This window comes from Macaca thibetana, chromosome 4, assembly GCF_024542745.1.
Source record: "Macaca thibetana thibetana isolate TM-01 chromosome 4, ASM2454274v1, whole genome shotgun sequence".
Classification (NCBI taxonomy): domain Eukaryota; kingdom Metazoa; phylum Chordata; class Mammalia; order Primates; family Cercopithecidae; genus Macaca; species Macaca thibetana.
Window position 1 is genome coordinate 125,563,357 of NC_065581.1, and position 21,147 is coordinate 125,584,503.

At 36.5% G+C, this 21,147-nt stretch overlaps 1 pseudogene; it reads right to left on the minus strand.

Annotated features, from left to right (window-relative positions):
- Positions 1 to 13,182: 13,182 nt before the first annotated feature.
- On the minus strand, positions 13,183 to 14,847 carry LOC126952587 (activating signal cointegrator 1-like; annotated as a pseudogene).
- Between the last annotated feature and the right edge of the window lie 6,300 nt (positions 14,848 to 21,147).

Here is a 21,147-nt window from a genome sequence, read left to right on the forward strand (position 1 = left end):
TATTGTTTTTAAGTGTTTATGGGTGCATAGTAGGTGTATATATCTATGGGATACATGAGAGGTTTTGATACAGGCATGCAATGTGAAATAAGTACATCATGGAGAATGGGGTATCCATTCCTTTAGGCATTTATCTTTTGAGTTACAAACAATCCAATTACATTCTTTATTTTTAAGTATACAATTGAGTTATTATTGACTAGAGTCACCCTATTGTGCTATTAAATAGTAGGTCTTACTCATTCTTTCTATATTTTTTGTGCCCATTAACTATCTTCACCTCTCCCCAGATCTCCACTGTCCTTCCCAACCTCTGGTAACTATCCTTCTACGCTTTATGTCCATGAGTCCACTTGATTTTATTTTTAGACCCACAAATAAGTAGGAACATGTGATGTTTGTCTTTCTGTTGCCTAGCTTATTTCACTTAACATGATGGTCTCCAGTTCAAACCATGTTGTTGCAAATGACTGGATCTCATTCTTTTTTATGGCTGATTACTACTCCATTGTGCTTATGTACCACATTTTCTTTATCCATTCATCTGTCGATGGACACTTAGGTTGCTTCCAAACCTTAGTTATTGTAAACATTGTTGCAACAAACATAGTAATACAGATATCTGTTCCATATACTGATTTCCTTCCTTTGGGTATTTACCCAGCAGTGGGATTGCTGGATCATACAGTAACTCAATTTTGAGTTTTTTGAGAAACCTCCAAACTGTTCTCCATAGTGATTATGCTAATTTAAATTCCCGCCAACAAGTGTACAAGTGTTCCCTTTCTTTCTTTTCTTTTTTTTTTTTTTTTTTTTTTTTGAAATGTTCCCTTTTTCTCTATGTCCTCTGCAGCATTTCTCATTGCCTGGTTTTTGAATATAAGTCATTTTAACTGGAGTGAGATGATATCTCATTGTAGTTTTGTTTTGCATTTCTCTGATGATCAGTGTTGTTGAGCATCATTTCATGTGCCTGTTTGCCATTTGTATGTGTTCTTTTGACCAATGTCTATACAGATCTTTTGCCCATTTTTAATTGGAATAATTAGATTTGTTTTCCTGTAGAGTTGTTTGAGCTCCTTATATATTCTGGTTATTAATCCCTTGTGGGTAGGGTAGTTTGCAAATATCTTCTCCCATTCTGTGGGTTCCCTCTTCACTTTGTTGACTCTATACTTTGCTGTACAGAAACTTTTTAACGTGATGTGATCCCATTTGTTCATTTTTGCTTCAGTTGCCTGTGCTTATGGGGTATTGCTCAAGAAGTCTTTGCCCAGACCAGTATCCAGGAGATTTTCTCCAATGTTTTCTTGTAGTAGTTTCACAGTTTTAGGTCTTAGATTTAAGTCTTTAATCCATTTTGATTTGGTTTTTTATACATAGCAAAAGATAGGGGTCTAGTTTCATTCTTTTGCATCTAGACATCTAGTTTTCCCAAAACAATTTATTGAAGAGACTTTCTTTTCCGCAGTGTATGTTCTTCATACCTTGGCAAAAATGAGTTCACTGTAGTTATGTGGATTTGTTTCTGGGTTCCCTATTCTGTTCTACTTGTCTATATGTCTGTTTTTATGCCAGTATCATGCCGTTTTGGTTATTATAGCCCTATAGTATAATCTGAAGTCAGGTAATGTGATGCCTCCAGTTTTGTTCTTTTTTGCTTTGGCTATTCTGGGTCTTTTGTGGTTCCATATATATTTTAGGATTTTTTTCTATTTCTGTGAAGAATGTCATTTGTATTTTGATAGAGATTGCATTAAATACGTAGATTATTAATACTTTGGGCATTTTAACAATGTTGACTTTTCCAATCCATGAACATGGAATATTTTTCCATTCTGTGGTGTCCTCTTCAATTTCCTTCATCAGTGTTTTGTAGTTTACAATACAGAGATCTTTCACTTCTTTGGTTAAGTTAATTTCTAGGTAGTGCCTTTTTGATTTATTTTTACATTGTTCACTTTTGGCATATGAAAATGCTACTGATTTTTGTATGTTAATTGTGTATCCTTTAACTTTACTGAATTTGTTTATCAGTTCTGATAGTTTTTTTTGTGGAGTCTTTAGTCTTTTCCAAGTGGAAGTTCATATCATCAACAAGCAAGGATGGTTTGACTTATTTCTTTTCAATTTGGATGCCCTTTGTCTTCCTCTTGTCTGATTGCTCTAGCTAGGACTTCAAGTACTATGATGAATAACAGAGGTGACAGTGGGCATCCTTGTCATGTTGTAGATCTTACAGGAAAGGCTTCCAGCTTTTCCCCATTCGGTATGATACTATCTATGGGTCTATCATACATGGCTTTTATTATGCTGAGGTACGTTCCCTCTATAACCAGTTTTGTTTGTTTGTTTTTGTTTGTTTGTTTGTTTGTTTGTTTTTGACAGAGTCTCACTCTGTTGCCCAGGCTGGAGTGTAGTGGCGTGATCTCGGCTCACTGCAAGCTCCGCCCCCCAGGTTCACACCATTCTCCTGCCTCAGCCTCCCAAGTACCTGGGACTACAGGTGCCCACCACCACGCCTGGCTAATTTTTTGTATTTTTAGTAGAGACGGGGTTTCACTGTGTTAGCCAGAATGGTCTCGACGTCCTGACCTTGTGGTCCACCCACCTCGGCCTCCCGAAGTGCTGGGATTACAGGCATGAACCACTGCGCCCAACCTGTTGTGGGTTTTTTTTTTTTTATCATGAAGGATGTTGAATTTTATCAAATGCTTCGTCATTATCAATTGAAATGATCATATAGTTTTTATCCTTCATTCTGTTGATATAATCTATCATTTGATCGATTTGCATGTGTTGAACCATGCTTGCATCCCAGGGATAAATCCCACTTTTTCATAATGAATGATCTTTCTAATGTATTGTTAAATCTGGTTTGCTAGTATTTTGTTGAGAATTTTTGCATCAGTATTCATCAGAGATACTGACCTATAGTTTTCTTTTTTTGATGTGTCTTTGTCTGATTTTGGTATCAGGGTAATATTGGTCTTATAGAATGAGTTTAGAAGTTTTCTTTTCTGCTCTACTTTTTGGCATACTTAGAGTACTATTAATTCTTTTTAAAATGTTTGCTAGAATTTAGTAGTGAAGTCATAAGGTTCTGGACTTTTCTTTACTAGAAGACTTTTTATTATGGCATCAGTCTCCTTACTTGTTATTGGTCTATTCAGGTTTTGAATTTCTTCCTGGTTCAATCTTAGAAGGTTGTATGTGTCTAGGCATTTGTGCATTTCTTCTAGATTTTTCAGTTTATTGATGTATAGTTTCTCATAATAGCCACTAATGATCCTTCAAATTTCTGCATTATCAGTTATAATGCCTCCTTTTACACCTCTGATTTTAGTTATTTGGGTCTTCTCTCTCTCTCTCTCTCTCTCTTTTTTTTTTTTTTCATAAGCTAAAGGCTTGTCAATTTTGTTTAACTTTCCAAAAAACCAACTTTTTGTTTCATTGATCTTTTGTATATTTTTTTTTCAATTTCATTTATTTTTGCTTGCTCTTTCCTATTTTTTTTTTACTACTAATTTTGGGTTTTGTTTGCTTTTGCTTTTCTAGTTAAGATACATTATAAGATTGTTTATTTGAAGTTTTTCCTCTTTTTTGATGTATGCATTTATAGCTATAAACTTCCCTTTTAGTGCTGCTTTTGTTGTATCCCATAAGTTTTGGTATATTTTATTTCCATTATCATTTGTTTCAGGAAATTTTTCAATTTTATTCTTAAATCCTTCATTGATCTACTGGTCATCTAGGAGCATATTGTTTAATTTCCATGCATTCATATAGTTTCTAAAATTTCTCTTGTTACTAATTTCTAGTTTTATTCCATTGTGGTCAGAGAAGATGCTTGACATTATTTCAATTTTTGAATGTTTTAAGACTTGTTTTGTGACCTAACATATGGTCTATCTTTGAGTATAATCCGTGTGCTGAGGAAAAGAATGTGTATTCTGCAGCTCTTGGATGAAATGTTCTATAAATATCTATTAGGTCCATTTGGTCCATAGTGCAGATTAAGTCCAATTTTTCTTTGTTGATTTTCTGTCTGGAAGATCTGTTTTTGGACATCTTATAAAGATCAGCTATAAGCTGATTTGGAGAAATCTTTATTCAAGTCCTTTGCCTATTTGAAAATTGTATTGCTTCATTTTTGTTGTTGAGTTGTAGGAGTTCTTTATATTTTCTGAATATTAACTCCTTATCAGATATACGGTTTGCAAATATTTTTCCCATTCCATATGTTGTCTTTTCACTCTCTTGGTTTCTTCCTTTCTTGTGCAGACTTTTTCAGTTTGATATAGTCTTATTTATCTATTCTTGCTTACACTGTCTGTGGATCTTATATGCAACAAATCAATGAAAATCCAAAGTCATGAAGTTTTTGCCTATGTTTTCTTCTAGGAGTTTTATAGTTTTATGTCTTACATGTAGGTCACGTATCTATTTTGAGTTAATTTTTGTATGTTGTAAGGAGAACAGCCAACTTTATGCTTTGCATGTGGATTTTTCAGTTTTCCTAACAGCATTTGTAGAAGAGACTTTTTCCCACTGTGTAACCTTGATTCCCCTGTTGAAGATTATTTGATCATATATCCAAGGGCTTATTTATGAACTCTCTATTCTGTTCCATTGGTCTGTATATCTGTCTTTATGCCAATACCATACTTTTTATTACTGTAGCTTTGTAATATATTTTGAAATCAGGAAGTATGAGACCTGTAGCTTTGTTTTTCTTTGTAAACTTGTTTTGGCTACTTAAAGTTCTTTAAAATTGCATGTAAATTTTAGGATTTTTTTCTACTTCTGTAAAAAAAAAAAAAAACTTCACTGGCATTTCGATAGGAATTACACAGAATCTGTAAATTACTTTTGGTAGTATAAACATTTTAACAATATTAATTATTTCAATTAATGAACACAAAATATATTTTTCATTTACTTATGTTTTTTCAAATTTCTTTCAGCAATGTTTTGTAGTTTTCCATGTATACATCTTTCACTTCTTTGGTTAAGTTCAATTATAAGTATTTTATTATTTTTGATGCTGTTATAAATGAAATTTCCATGTATACATCTTTCACTTCTTTGGTTAAGTTCAGTTATAAGTATTTTATTATTTTTGATGCTGTGGTAAATAGGATTGTTTTCCTAAACTCCTTTACTGATTATTCATTGTTAGTGTACAAAAACACACCTGATATCTGCATGCTGATTTCATATGCTGCTACTTTGCTGATTTTTTTTTTTTTTTTTTTTTTTTTTAGATGAAGTCTTGCTCTGTCATCCAAGCTGGAATGCAGTGGCTTGATGTGGGCTCACTGCAAGCTCTGCCTCCTGGGTTGATGCCATTCTCCTGCCTCAGCCTCCTGAGTAGCTGGGACTACAGGCACCCACCACCAAGTCCAGCTAATTTTTTTTGCATTTTTAGTAGAGACGGAGTTTCACCATGTTAGCCAGAATGGTCTCGATCTCCTGACCTCATGATCTGCCCACCTTGGCCTCTCAAAGTGCTGGAATTACAGGCGTGAGCCACCATGCCCGACCTCGTTTATTACTTTTAACAGTTATTTTATAGAATCTTTAGGGTTTCTATTTATAAGATCATGTTATCTGTGAACAGCGATAGTTTTACTTTTTCCTTTACAATTTGTATGCCTTTATTATTTTTTCTTAATCAACTGATCTGGCTAAGACTTCCAGTAATATGTTGAATAAAAGTGGTGAGAGTGGACACTTTTGACTTGTTTCTGAGCTTAGAAGGAAAGGTTTCAATTATTCACCATTAAGTATGAAGTTAGCTGTAGGCTTTTCATATATGGCCTTTATTACACTTAGGTAATTTCGTTCTGTGCTCATTTTGTTAAGTGTTTTTATCATGAAAGCATGTTGAATTTTGTCAAATGATTTTTCTGCATCAACTGAGATAATCATATGGTCTTTGTCTGTTATTCTGTTAATGTGGTATATCATATTGATTCATTTTCATATGTTGAACTATCCTTGCATTAATTCAAGATAAATCCCCCTTAATCATGATGTATAATCCTTTTCATGTGTTGTTACATTTGGTTTGCTAAGATTTTGTTGAGGTTTTTGCATCTATATCCATCAAAGATATTGGTCTACAGTTTCCTTATCTGGAAGTATTTCTGTCTGTTTTTGGTATCAGGGTAACGCTGGGCTCATTGAATAAGTTTGGAAGTGTTTACTCCCACTCTTTCATTTTTTGGAGGTTTGAGGAGTGGTGTTAATTATCCTTTAATTGTTTGGTAAACTTTTCCAGTGAAGCTATCTGGTCCTGGGTTTTTGTTTACTGGAAGGTTTTCATTACTAATTTAATGATCTTGTTGGTTATAGTTCTATTCAGATTTTTTATCTCTTCATGATTCAGTCTCGACAGGTTGCATTTTTCTAGAAATGTGTTTATTAATTTTAGTTTATCCAATGTGTTGGCATACCTAAATAGGCTTTTAAAACCAAAATTCCTGCTACTGGCAATATTTGAGACTATTTGTACCATGACATCATCAACATTTTATATTTTTTATATTTTACATATTTATTTTTACTTTTATATTTTTTAATTTTTACAGTTTTAACTGATGAAAAAAGTAGTAATTTTGCGACACTACTTTGAGCAAATGTGAACTGTTTTTTTGGTTTTTTTTGAGACCAAGTCTCACTCTATCGCCCAGGCTGACTTGCAGTGGTGTGATCTTGCCTCACTGCAAACTCCGCCTCCCAGGTTCACGCCATTCTCCAGCCTCAGCCTCCTGAGTAACTGGGACTACAAGTGACCACCACTATGCCTGGCTAATATTTTGTATTTTTAGTAGAGACGGGGTTTCACCATGTTATCCAGGATGGTCTCGATCTCCTGACCTTGTGATCCGACCACCTCGGCCTCCCAAAGGTTTTTTCTTAATATTTGCTCCAAATGTCCTACATGAAAATCATCACTTTATATAGAAATGAGAGAAGGTGATAATGGTGCTGTACACATACCAGGAAATGGCTTTTGAACAGTGCTTAAAAACGTATTTTTTGGGTATCAAATTTTCCTAAGTTACCCTCATCGAGTGCACTTTCCCAAGAACGCTTTTCCAAGTAGAAGTGAAGCAGAAAAAGTAGCTTTCTGGCAATTAAAAGGTGAATTATGACATAACAGATTACACAAATCAAATAAATTTCACTTGCTCTTAAATTATAGACACACATAAATTTATACATAGTAAACTCCTTGTCTTTAACTGCGATGCACTTTTGTTAGAATTCTTTTGTCTGAGTCAAGAGACCTAACTAGGCAATATCAGGAATGGAGTCACTATGGATCATGCACAGAGTAGATAATCCATAGATGATCTTTTAAAAACTATGTTTATACACTTAAATAAATATTCATATGCAGAAAGAGAAGAAGGAAAGTGGAAGGCACATCTTTAAAAGTACATATTTATAAATTGAAAATATATCTTCAGGTCTAGGGGAAACTACCAACTATGGTAGCATGAGGTCAGAGAAATCTTCTCTTCATAAAGCAAGTATAAAACAGGACAAAATTCTTTGTCTCTACTAAAAGTATAAAAATTAGCTGGGTGTGGCGGTGCACACCTGTAGTCCCAGTTACTCGGGAAGCTGAAGCAGGAGAATTGCTTGAACCAGGGAGGTGGAGGTTGCAGTGAGCTGAGATCATGCCACTGTACTCCAGCCTGGTGACAGAGTGAGACTTTGTCTCCAAAAAAAAAAAAAAAAAACAGACAAACAAACAAAACAACAGGACAAAATTGTCATAAATAACCATATCAAGGATCTGTGAAGTGACCGAAAAGCAGACTACAAATTGAGAAACATTTATTCTAGAAAATTTCTAGAGCTCTTGGTTAAAACAATTGGTGCTTGTGAAGTTCTTGCCTGAGGATATTTCCATCCATGTTCTTCTCCCTGACTCATTTGATGATCAAAGCAGGTTGAGCAGAAAATCAGCAGCTTTAGCAAATATTATAAAGAAAAACAAGGAAAGCCCACAACTTTACTAGTTTGAGATAATGGTCTTATTTGGGGTAAGAAGTGCACAGACAGATAGTTATATGTGGAGATCCTGGAAAAGAGAGCACCATTTACAGGCTATGGAAATGTTCTGACTCCTCATGTTTGGCTGGGAAACTACAGGTATGCACAGGGGAAACCTGAGAGAGCCTAGTTAGAAGTTAAAACAAAAAATGACTTGAAAAAGAGCTGATTTCGAATATGATCCCCAAACCACATGCATATTGATTTTCAGAAGGTAAAACTCTCATGGACTGGGGGTATTTGAGTACAATCTTTACCCAAATCATTGGCTGACCACAGACACAGAGATGACCCCTAGTCTAGTAATTTAGGATTAAAAAAAGTATATTTTTAAAAAGCAAAAATAAGAATAAAAAGCTAACTAGAGATATCAGCAGCTCCCCATTTGGGGAGACATTTTGTATTTTAAGTCCAGACAAGGTACAAAAAAAAAAAAAAAAATGAAAAAAGCAGAAAAATCAGAACTCAGAGTTGGTATATTATCTATTACAGTCTATAAAATGTCCAATTTTCAACCAAAAATTACTAGACAATCCAAAAAACATGTGACCCACACACACGGGAAAAAAGTGGTCAACAGAGGCTGACTCTGAGGGGCACAACATTATCACAACAATGACTCAGTGAATAGGGACTCTCAGTAGAAAAATGCATACTATTTTAAAAAGACGAATTTTAGAAATCTAGAATTGATAAAGAAATAACCAAAATGAAAAATGCCTAAGATAGGCTCAACAGCAGATTGAAGATGACAGAACAAGAATCAATAAGCTTGATGATCAATTAATAGATATTTATTCTAAAGAATAGAGAGAAAAGTGAATACAGCCTCAGAGACTGGTTGGTAATGTTGAGCATAACAGCATTCATTTAATGAAATTATTAAAAGCATAGGAGAAAAAGAAAAAGGCTGAGAGCCCTGCCAGTTTATTGAAGAAATTGACAAGTTGATCCTAAGAATTATATGGAGATCCAAAGGACCTAGATTAACAAATCAATTTTTAAAAATAACAAAGTTGGAAGACTTACACTAACTGATTTTAAAACTTTCCATAAAGCTACAATAATCAAGATAGTGTTGTATTGGTCTATGAAGAGATATAACAATCAATGAAACTAAACAGACAATCAAAAATAAACTCTTACTTCTATGACTAATTGACTTTCAACAAAGATACCAAGATAATTCAATGAATAAAGTGTAGCCTGTCCAACAAATGGTGTTGAAACAGTTGGATGTTTATGTTTTAAAAAATGTAAATGTAAACCTTAGATAAAAGTTAACTAAAAATGTAAGAGCTAACACTATAATCTTTATGATCTTTTGTTAGGCAAAGACTTCTTAGACATGACACCAAAAGCAAGATCCATAAAAGAAAAACATAATAAACTATGATATCAACAACTAAAACTTATTTTTCAAAAGACACCATTAAGAAAATAAAAAGACAAGTCACAGACAAGCTACAGATATATGATTTGATTATGTGCAAATTATATATCTTATAAAAGAGTTTTATATATACAGAAAACATAAAGAACTCTTGCAACTCAATAATACAAAGAGAAAAAATAGTTTAAGATTTAAGTAGATATTTTAACAAAGAAGACATTCAAGTGACTAATTAGCTCGTGAAAAAATGCTCAACATCATTAGTCATTAGAGAAATGCAAATTAAAACCACAATGAAATGCACTGCACATCTACTGGAATGGCTATAATCCAACAGACTGATAATACCAAGCATTGATGAGGATGTGGAAAAACAGAAACCCTCATCGATTGCTGATGGGAAACTAAATGGCATAGATGCTTCAGAAAATAGTTTGATAGTTTCTTAAATAGTTAATCACATTTACCATATGCTATGATTTAAGTGTGTTGTCCAGAATTCATGTGTTGGAAATTTGGTCCCCAGTGTGGTAGAGCTGGGAGGCGGGGTCTTTAAGAGGTGATTAGGTCATTAAGAAGGATTAATATGGCTGGGCACGGTGGCTTAGGCCTGTAATCCCAGCACTTCGGGAGGCTGAGGCGATCGGATCACGATGTCAGGAGATTGAGACCGTCCTGGTCAATATGGTGAAACCCCATCTCTACTAAAAATACAAAAATTATCTGGGCGTGCTGGTGCATGCCTGTAATCACAGCTACTCGGGAGGCTGAGGCAGGAGAATCGCTTGAACCAGGAAGTCAGAGGTTGCAGTTAGCTAAGATCGTGCCACTGCACTCCAGCCTGGCAACAGAATGAGGCTCCGTTTCGAAAAAAAAAAAAAAGGAAAAAAAAAGGACTAATACAACTCTTACAAGACTAGATTAATTTTCAAGGGACTGAGTGAATTTGACGGACAGGATTAGTAACCACAAGAACAGGTTATTCTAAAGTGAATCTGCCCCTACTGCTTTTTCCCATTTACAGGTGCCCACTTATCCTTCCTCTTCTCCATCATGTTCAATGCAGAACACGGCCCTCATCTAAACCTGACCAAATGTGGTCACCCAATTTTGGATTTCCCAGCTTCATAAACATTAGCCAAAATAAATCTCTTGTTGTTTTGAGAAATTGCCCAGTCTCAGATATTCTGTTATAGCAACTGAAAATAAACTGACACCATATAATCTAGCAAATTTTACTCCTAGATACCTATCCAAGAGAATAGAAGGCATATGTCCACACAAATACTTATATGTGAACATTCATAGTGGCACTATTAATAATAGACAAAAATTGGAAATAACATAAATGTTCATCATTTGGTGAACAGATAAAATATGGTATATCTATACAATGAAATACTATACAGCAATAAAAATGAATAAACTTTTGATATATCTACAATATGAATAAACTTAAAAAAATTACACCAAGTGAAAGAAGCCATGTACAAAAAATATATAGTGTAACACTTATCTTATATAAAATTTTTGAAAAAGACAAAACTATAGAGACAGAAAGCAGATATTGGTGGCCTGAAGCTTAATTTTGGAGTGGTGATTGACTACAAAAGGGACTAAGATATTAACAATTTTTTGATGATAGAAGTACTTTAAAACTGAATCGTTGGCTGGATGTGGTAGCTCACACATATAATCCCAGCACTCTGGGAGACCAAGGCCAGTGGATCACTTGAGGTCAGGAGTTGGAGACCAGCTTGGCCAACGTGGTGAAATCCCACCTCAACTGAAAATACAACAATTAGCCAGGCGTGGTGACACACACCTGTAATCCCAGTTGCTTGGGAGCCTGAGGCAGGAGAATCACTTGAACCTGCCTGGGAGGCAGAGGTTACACGCCACTGCACTCCAGCCTGGACAACAGAGTGAGACACAGTCTCAAAAAAAAAAAAAAAAAAAAAAACTGAATTTTTGTTATGGTTGTACAGTTTATAAAATTCCTAGAAATCACTAAGCCATACTTACAGTGAGTAAACCTATACAGTGAGTAAATGCTGTATTAAATTGTGTATTTCTATAAAGTTATGTATATACAGTCGGCTTTTGAGTAACATGGATTTGAACTGCACTGATGCACTTGCACAAAAGTTTCCTATAAAAGTTACACTGAGTGTGACTGCTCCTCCTGCCTCCCTTCCCACCTCCTCCAGCCCTTCTGCCTCTGCCATCCCTGAGACAGCAAGACCAACCCCTCCTTTTCCTCCTCTTCCTCAGCCCATTCAATATGAAGACAATGAGAATAAAGACCTTTATGATAATCCAGTTCTACTTAATGAATAGCAAATACATTTTCTTTTTCTCTTCCTCATGATTTTCTTAATAACATTTTCTTTTCTGTAGCTTACTTGATTGTAAGAATGCAATATATAATACATACAACATACAAATATTTGTTAATGGACTGTTTATGTTATCAGTAAGGCTCCCAATCAATGGTAAGCTATTAGTAGCTAAGTTCTGGGGAAATCAAAAGTTATACCCATATTTCTGACTGCACAGGAGCTTGGTGTCCCTAACCTCTACATTGTTCAAGGGTCATGTGTGTGTGTGTGTGTGTGTGTGTGTTCATTGTTTGTTAATGATCTTTTTGTTTTCACATTATCTCAAGGTAAATTTTAGAAATTCTACACTCTGCACTTCTAATTCTGTGTCTCAACCCCTTTCAAAGATTCATGACAATAGTCATCACTATAATCTTCCATTTCTCTACTGCTTGATCCACTTCTTGCACTTTAAAGTTGAGGCATCTCCCTTGCATAAGAAAAAGGGGATTCACCTACTACCTGAAAGACAATTTGAGTATTAATATTTTTTCATGTATTTCTGATATTTGTAGGATGGTATCATCTTAGCACAGATTTGAAAAGGTCTTAAAGAAGTATTATCTAATTTAATCTATAAACAACAATGAGTTTAGTGAGTAACCGAGGTTATATTAAAATTTGGGTCTATCTGACTATATACCTCTTGCTCTCAACCAGTGTCTTATACAGCACACTCCTCTTCCTCTTTTCATGTTTTGCCATGATCTTACTTGTATTTTCCCACGTCAAAAGAAAGATGAGAGAGAAAATTTTTCATCTAGAAACCCACAAGATTGTAGCCTCACTAACCTGCAAATAATAGGAAATACCCTGAACTTTTTTTCAAATAGTTTTTTTATAAATAATGTATTAAGGCTGGGCCCAGTGGCTCACATCTATAATCCCAGCACTTTGAGAGGCTGAGGCAGGCAGATCATGAGGTAAGGAGATCGAGACCATTCTGGCTAACACGGTGAAACCCTGTCTCTACTAAAAATACAAAAGATTAGCCTGGCGTGGTGGCAGGCATCTGTAGTCCCAGATACTCAGGAGGCTGAGGCAGGAGAATGGTGTGAACCCAGCAGCTGGAGGTTGCAGTGAGCAGAGATTGCGCCACCGCACTCCAGCCTGAGCAACAAACAGTGCGAGACTCCGTCTCAAAAAATAAAAACAAAAACATAAAAAATAAATAAATAAATAAATAATGTATTCAAAGATTTTGAGCCACTACATAAATAAGAAAAATATACAGATTTTCTTATACTCCTTAAGAAAAATATACAGATTTTGATAAGAGTTTAAATTCTGAGAGATTCAAGCCTAATGCCAAGCCTTTAGATTTCTACTGCTTCAATTCCAAAAAACTAGTGGATGGCAATTTTAGTGTACCAAACTCCACTGTGCTGTATGGTTTCTTTTCTCCTGAGTCAGAAATCTTTATTCTGCTTCATTTACCCTTTCTTTGCTCCTTAATGGATCTTGCAATCCAGTTTCCAGATTTTTTTGTTTCCTTTAATAGGAAGCTTCACAACCATTTCCTGAGGACTTTTGCAGATGAAAACAAGTGGAGAACATGATTCTTCACTGATGTCTGGAAACTGCTCCTTAAATTGCCTCTGAAACAAGCAATTAGGTCCAGACAGCCCAAAAGACAACCTGATGGATAGTCACTGGGGAATTCCACATCTTTCCCATGAAGAAGATGATACGTAACCTGGAGTTCTGAGACTTCTTGAAGGCAGAGGGAGGTTTTGGCTACGACTGCTATCCAAAGTTGTCCTCTGTGGGAGATATACCAGGATCTGCACTCCATCATTTTCTAATCCCTCTAACAAGCTGAGAAACCCAGGCCTGATGTATAGAGAGACATGAGCCACTGTCAAACCTCCCTGAAAGTCTTGATCCTGGATTCACAAGAAGTACTGAAATGAGTTGAATTCCAGTCCCAATCCTGCTGAATGGAAAGCCTTATTCTGTGAGGCTGCACCTGCATGGTCAACCCACTGGGGAGGGGACTGGTATGTGCTGAGATTTACCAGAACTCCCAAAGGCTCTTCAGGAGATACATAAAATGGGGTCAGTGTCTCGTTCAAGGTTTCCTTAGCAATGGCCTGTATTGTCTCGTCTAGTCTGCTGTGATATTCTGCTAATGGATTTTCTTCTTCCAGGATCTTCCTGCTGTAAACTCAATGGTGACCTTCTTAGAGAGTCAAGAGGCATGTCGAAGTTCTCTCAGCTCCTCTTCTTGCTTCTCATTTGGTTTCCCACTCAAGTTTGGACAACCACTGGTTAGAGTCACTGGCAAAAAAATCTGATCAGCATCAACGACTTGGGTCCTTTGCAAACTAGCTCTGTGCAACTCTAACAGCCTGTCTTTGTGCTTGATATCCTTCTCCAGACCAGACATAATTTGAAATTCTCGATGACATAGAAAGTCCTTGGCAGAGTTGTCCACCTTTCCAGAATTCTCCATCAATGGCATAAGCTTCTTTAGCAGTTTCTGGCTCTCATTTGACTCATGCTGCAAAATATCCTGTTCTTCATGAGTACATACTGTTGTGACACAGAATAAGCAAGGGCTGGCACCCTCTTTTTCACAAACAACAGGCCCACAGATCAGACAGCTACTGATGAGCTTGTACTTCTGGCCCAGGCAATCACAAGGATGGCAACCCGGGAGCAGACTGCAAGCCTGTGGGTCCCTCTCTTGTGTGTAAATTGACAAACTTTGTCTTACTCTTAAAGGAGTTGCTGTTCTCTCATGCCTTGGGCAAATTAAAAGGTGTTTTACCTCTGCAGTTGTGTCAGGTTCAGCAAATACAGGAACTTCCTGTCTGTCTCTCCCTTTCCTCCTACCCAGCTTTAGCTGGTCCCTTGATTTCTGCCCATCTAAAGTTTCATCTTTTTGGAAGCACTGTGCATGATCTCCTTGCTGACATCCAGGCTGAAAGTTTTTCCCAACTGCTGGGTGCACCGTTGCACCAGTGGCTCCTTGGATGCTGCCCCAGCCACTGCCATCTTTCCCAGACAGAACCAGCTGGGCTTAAAGCCTGTTTTTTGATATAATTGAGTGCAAATATACAGTTTTTTTGCTCCGGAGGCCAAATGTTAACCTGAGTGAGTTAATATTCAAGTTAATTTCCAAACACCACAAACTAAGCACAACCTCAGCGAGAATTTAAAAAGACTAGGCGAATATCTTACTAATTTACATAGTTGCAGTATTTTGTTATGTACAATTGAATTTCTCAGGAAAATTTTTTAATGTTGTATAAGAGTCTTGTGAAGTGGATATCATTAGCCTTGTTTTACAGATGTCAGAAAAAAAAAACCATGGAAGTAAATGGTAGATTTGTTTCCCAATTTCAAATTCACTCTTCTTAAAATTAAATTGTTAAATTGATTTAATGTTTACCTTTGAAAAGTTGGGTAAATAATAATGACTCCTTCTCTACTGGAGTATGAAGAAGGTTGAAATATCCCTCTTCTGCACTTCAACTCTAGGTTTTGACAGCAGAGAAGCTGTTTATACTGGAACATCTGGCAAAATCTGTTCGTTGTCTCATATCCACAGTAGTGTGACCAACAGAGACCCAGTAGTATCTGGTCACTCCAAGTAGACTGTGTTGATCAAATGTTATTATCTTGATGTAGCTAACATGGAAATATAGCACAGTTACAAGCCCAGGAGGCTTTTTGGGAATGCCATTTATTTCCAAAAAAATGTTAAAGGCAAAATTTACCATGTACTGTAATTTCTTATTAAAAACAAATACAGACCTGTGTCAGTTAATGAAAGGGATGCATTCTAAAAAAATGTATCATTAGGCAATTTCATCATTGTGCAAACATCAGAGTGTACTTACACAAACCTAGATGGTATAGCCTACTACACAAGTAAGTATATGATATAGCCTATTGCCCCAAGGCTACAAATCTATAAGGCATGTCACGGTACTGAATACTGAATCCTGTAGGCAACTGTAACATAATGGAAATACTTGTGTATCTAAACATATGTAAACATAAAATGGTACAGTAAAAATACAGTATTATGATCTTATGAGACCACTGTCATATGTTCACACTTAGTGACCAAAATGTCATTATGCAGTGCATGCACTGCACAAGTCAACTCTCTCAATTGAGAAGAATACTTAGAAAATATAAAAATCTCCACTTGCCATTGGACTGATTATTTGTTTGTTTATTCAAATGCTCTGGTCTTCTTTAGACACTGCCTATTAATATTTGAGTATTTCGTAAGTATATACAATTTTATATCCTTTCTCCAGTTGTATGGCCAGCTTGTGCCTCACACAGACCTGTAAAATCCATTATTTCATTTCATCCTTTCAACAGGAATGGCTATGACAGAATGCAGTCACTGAGATAGACTTTCCTGTTAGATTAGGAAACTCAGGGTCAGAATATTAGTTATTTGCTCAAGTGCTTATATTTCTCCAAAGAGGCATAAATTAGTGAAGTCTTCACTTGACAGTTATAATTAAGGAATGATGTATTACTTAAGCTGGCAAATGATTATTCTATAAAATAAAAATCAAAGCAGGACATTGAATAATGAAGCTGAAAACCAGTTTGCCTTGCCATAGACATTATTTTAATTACTTGTTTTACTTATTTATCATTATTAATGGCTCTATTATTGGAGAAATTGAAATGTGCCAAATATTTACTATATATTTTACATGTATTATCTCACATGAGTTTATTCTTCCTATGAAAGAGTATGGAGATATGGTTATCCACATTTTAAATGAGAGTTACCTAAGATTTTAACAGGGAGCTTTTTCAAAATCACATGACCAATAACATAATAAAATCAGGATTTCAAGTGTTTCAGATTCTGAATAAATTACTTCTAGCCAGTAAGCAATAATATATCAAACACCAGAGTTCAAAACACCACACACCTATGTGCACCATCCACATACTTTTGTGCACATGTATGCACACACATCTAAACAATATAGAAATGTCAATTGTTTGGTATGTGAAATGCCTTTTTTTTCCTTGATGTTTTATTCCCCAAGCAGGCATAGCTGCTTTAGAATTATAATGGCTTCGCTCTAGGAGACCCATGGTACAAGGGACTGCAAAGACTCTAAAGGAGTTATTTCATTCCATAGGGACCATATTATGCATGTTATGAATGTTTAAGATAGAGTGCACAGTCTGTCATGTCAACTCTCATCTACTTCAATGACAGATTATTTTTCTTCCAGCACTGGTGGTTTGAATATATCAGCTACCAAAAAAGAGGACATTTTTCTTGGAGTTTAAACACACACAAAAATCATGATAGAACCACAAAACAGAATTCAAGTAGCATTAAAACTCTGACTTAAACCCACAAAAGCAAAGAAATGTAACTTTAGCCAAACAATTCAATAAGCATCACAGTCCTTAATTCACCCTGGATAGACAGTACTAGTTACATACAACACACACAAACTTACATTTGTGGAGTATTATTACGTGCAAGATACTATGCTAAATGTTATACTTGAATTATCTCATTTACTCTTCACCATAAGCTTGTGAGATAACAATGATGATTACTACTTTTTTCAGTATGAGAAAACTGAAGCTCAGAAAGGTAACATTAACTTGTTCAAGGGCACTCAGGGCACTCAGCTAGAAACAGACAGAGCTGGGATTCCGACATAGGCTTCAGAAACTAAGCTCATAACTTCCACGTCTATGTACACATATAACGTATTTGCATTAAAGCAGAGAAACCAAATTTTAGCACTAGGGAAATTCAAATTTACATGAAGCAAACATCAAAATGTCCAGAAGTCAATTTGTATGACAAAATATTCAAAAGATGATATTCATTCATGAAACATATTCAGGCTTCTAAAAAATCTTTGCTAGACTCTCGCTTCACTAGATGATGTCTTCAAATAACATTTGTCTATTTTTGCTTGAGGCTCTTGCTGAGATTAAAACAGTAGGGGGTGGGGGTGGAATGTTTTAAAAGGTTAAAGGAAGTATGTTTTCTAGTATACTTTAACCTTTTTGAAAATGGAAAGCCATATTTGATCCATTTGTGTCCTAGATTTATGTTGGCAAACAACTCTCGTCACTTGAGCCAACTCTAACCAACCCATGCACCTTGAAATTAATCCTGAGATCATGCCCAGAGTACAGTGATTGATTAGCATTGTCTGTCATGGCAGGGGCGTGGCAGCATGCATGACCTGTATTTGACAGCCCTGCCCTAGACAAACAAATCCACCCCTCCTGAAATATACTCCAGAGAAGTCTGTGTCTTCAAGCAGGCAAAGTAGAAGGGAGGGAGGGAGGAAAGAGGGAAGAAAAGGAGAGAGGAAGAGAAAGACAGGAGGGAAGGGAGGGAGAAAGGAAGGAAAGGAGAGAGGCAGAAAGGAAGAAAGGAGGAAAGAAGGTAGATAGAAGGAAGGAGGGCAGGAGGAAGGGGAGAGGGAAAGAAGGAAGACTTAGGACAACTGTCTTGATAATTGGTTAAAGGATAAAGGAGTAAATTTTGACCTGAAATGTCCAGACTGATTAGCTCCATGGATAAAACTGACTTGGTAATGGTTGAACTTTGCACATATTTTGTTTTTGTATCACCTATCCATCAAGTATCTCCTTACTCTCCCACATAAGCAGCACACCCACCCTTGCCACCATAACTGGACTCAACTATTTCCCGGTCCATATTTCCCTTCTCCTTTCCCTCTCTGTTGCTATAGTTCCTTAGTTCACATCATGCCTCCTTGATGAATCCTGCCACGGGTGGCCTAGGGCAAGATCTTAAAGGTTGTCTCTCAAGTGACCCCAAAGGGCTTCCTTGTGGTGATTTTACCACAATTCCCAGGGAGTCCTTAAAGCTCTACAGATGAGGACACCAAGGTCACCTAGCTGGTTGGTGACAAAACTGGTGATTTAAACTCAACTTTTCCACATTTCAGATGTGCCTGATTATCACCTCCTAACCTGCCCAATATAATCCTTTTCTAGCAACTGGAATATTGGGCTTTATTCTCTAATCCATCCCTTTACTGTCTCTTTCTCTTTATTCACTGGCCTTTACATGTGAATAGACTATCTCTCCAGTGAGCCTGGGAAAGCTCCATGGGCTGAATTCTTGGAGAAGCAGTGTGAGTTGGGGAAGAAAAGCAAGGTTAGCCATCGGAAGACTGGGCCTCCACTTCTGGCTCTACAACATTCTAGCAAGGTAACCCCGGCTAAGTCATCTCTCTGAAACTGAGTTTCCTCATCCATAAAGTGGGGTGAATAATTACCTATTCTATTGCCCAGGGTTGTTCTAAGGACCAGTAAGGTGTTGTGTTTGCAAGCAGTTGGTAATTTATTAAATACTATATGCCTGGAGGCACTGTTACATTCCTTTTATGCCCTGCTCAGCCTTAGTTTCGCAGAAGGGGCAGATCTGGCCTCCTGGACTTTTGTACTTCAGCCTCACAAATGCTATTCCCTGAACAGACGTTACCCCTGAACAGACTGGGCTTTCCCTCCGGATCCCATTCCCTCTTCCTCACTCCACAAAACTCTGCACAATATAAATATGACCACTGATATAATATTGGTGAGGCATTTATTTTGTTTTCTAGCCTTTGTCAATGTTGACATTCATAAAGAAGAAGGATTGTTTTAATACTGACTTAATACTGTGTGGCATATGATGAAACAGCACTGCTGCCGTTTATAACTTTATTCTGAAGAAAATGTAGTCCCGTACCTGCCAACATCTGAAAGCTATAAATAGTGAGAAAAATCGGGAAGCCTAAAAACTCCATTGAAATGTATTGGATTTGGAGAGTTTCTTGGATGGCCAGAGTGGAAAAATATTTTGCTAAAAAATAGGGAGTGTTGCTCCGACTGGCATACAGGCAGACGGTTTAGTTAGTATTTACCCAGCCTGTGGCAAGGGAACACTCAGCTGTTTATTTCAGTGGAGGGGATGTTGGTAGATGCTGTTTGTCTAGTCAGAAATGCCCTTTGAGACTGCAAGGCTACCTGTGACCAATTTTCAACTAAATTTATCTTTGGACTTTGTGTAAGTAATCCAGCCTTCACCAAATCCATTTGGTTTTCTGTTTGACCATGTCACAGAATCCTTACTAAAAATCTCCCAGCTTAGGCCCACAATGATGGCTTCTGGTTATTCAGCCAAAGCTGAATTTGAGACTGAAATATGAGCTCTGGATAAGTAGACTGAGTTTTGTTTAATGTAGGAAATAGCTATCACTTATTAAATAAAATAGACTGATATTTAACCAGTCATTTTCGAACCTCTTTGCCCCTTGCTCCATGGTAGAATAAATAACACATACTATTATTGACCATTGATCATGGTAACTAGCTTCATTTCATGAAAGCAATTTATGTTTTACTTTATTTCTTACTTGAAAGTGCAGCTAAGGTTTTTAATAACTACTTTCATTGCGGTTCTGACACTGATGGTGAACACTTGAAAAATGTATTATTTTTCACTTTCAAGCACTGCAAGTGCATGTTCTTTTGACAAAACACAATAGTTTAAAGGACAGAATGACTGTAATAAAGGGCAAAAATGTGTTTCTCAAATTGTGATTAAATAGCAATTACTCTTTGTTAATCAATTTTATTTATTTTCCTTGGCATTCATTTTCATGTGTAATCCCACAGTGTTTTGGGGGCATTATTATCAAGCTGCTCAGATTGAAAGATAGATAGCTCTTTTGAGCCTGGCAAAATACTCAGGCAAAGACTATATCTCCACGACAGTTCACAAATATTTGAGTAGGGTAAAAATCAGGCATAAAGATTTGTGAAGCAGGGCTATGATTTTTTTTAACCTATTGTTTGTCTTGTATTCCCGTTTATCTCCACATCCTTGTTTCTGCATAATTAACCATTTATTTTCTCTAAAATCCCGTGAACAGTCATTATTATCCCATTTTATAGATGATAGAATTCTAGCCAGGGGAAATAAGATCCTAGGGCAGGAAGTTGCATGGCCAGGATTTACCCCCACACCCTCCCATGAGTCTGACTCCCATGCCTGGGCTCTTTCTGCCAGGCCTCAGAGTCTCACAAGGGCAGGAATCTGCAGCCCAAGCTTCCTGTCAAGTTGACAAATGTGTTAAATTCAAAGATAAAAGCCTCCATGTTAGGCTGTCAAGGGGTCAGTTCACCTGAGCCTTAGCATCCTCCTTAGCTCTATTCCCATACAGAAGCTCTTCTTGAGCTCGTTGCTTCAGCAACAGAATTCAAATGTAGCGGGGAGCTACCACTACAAAGATTTTGACAGTGGGGCTGAAGCAT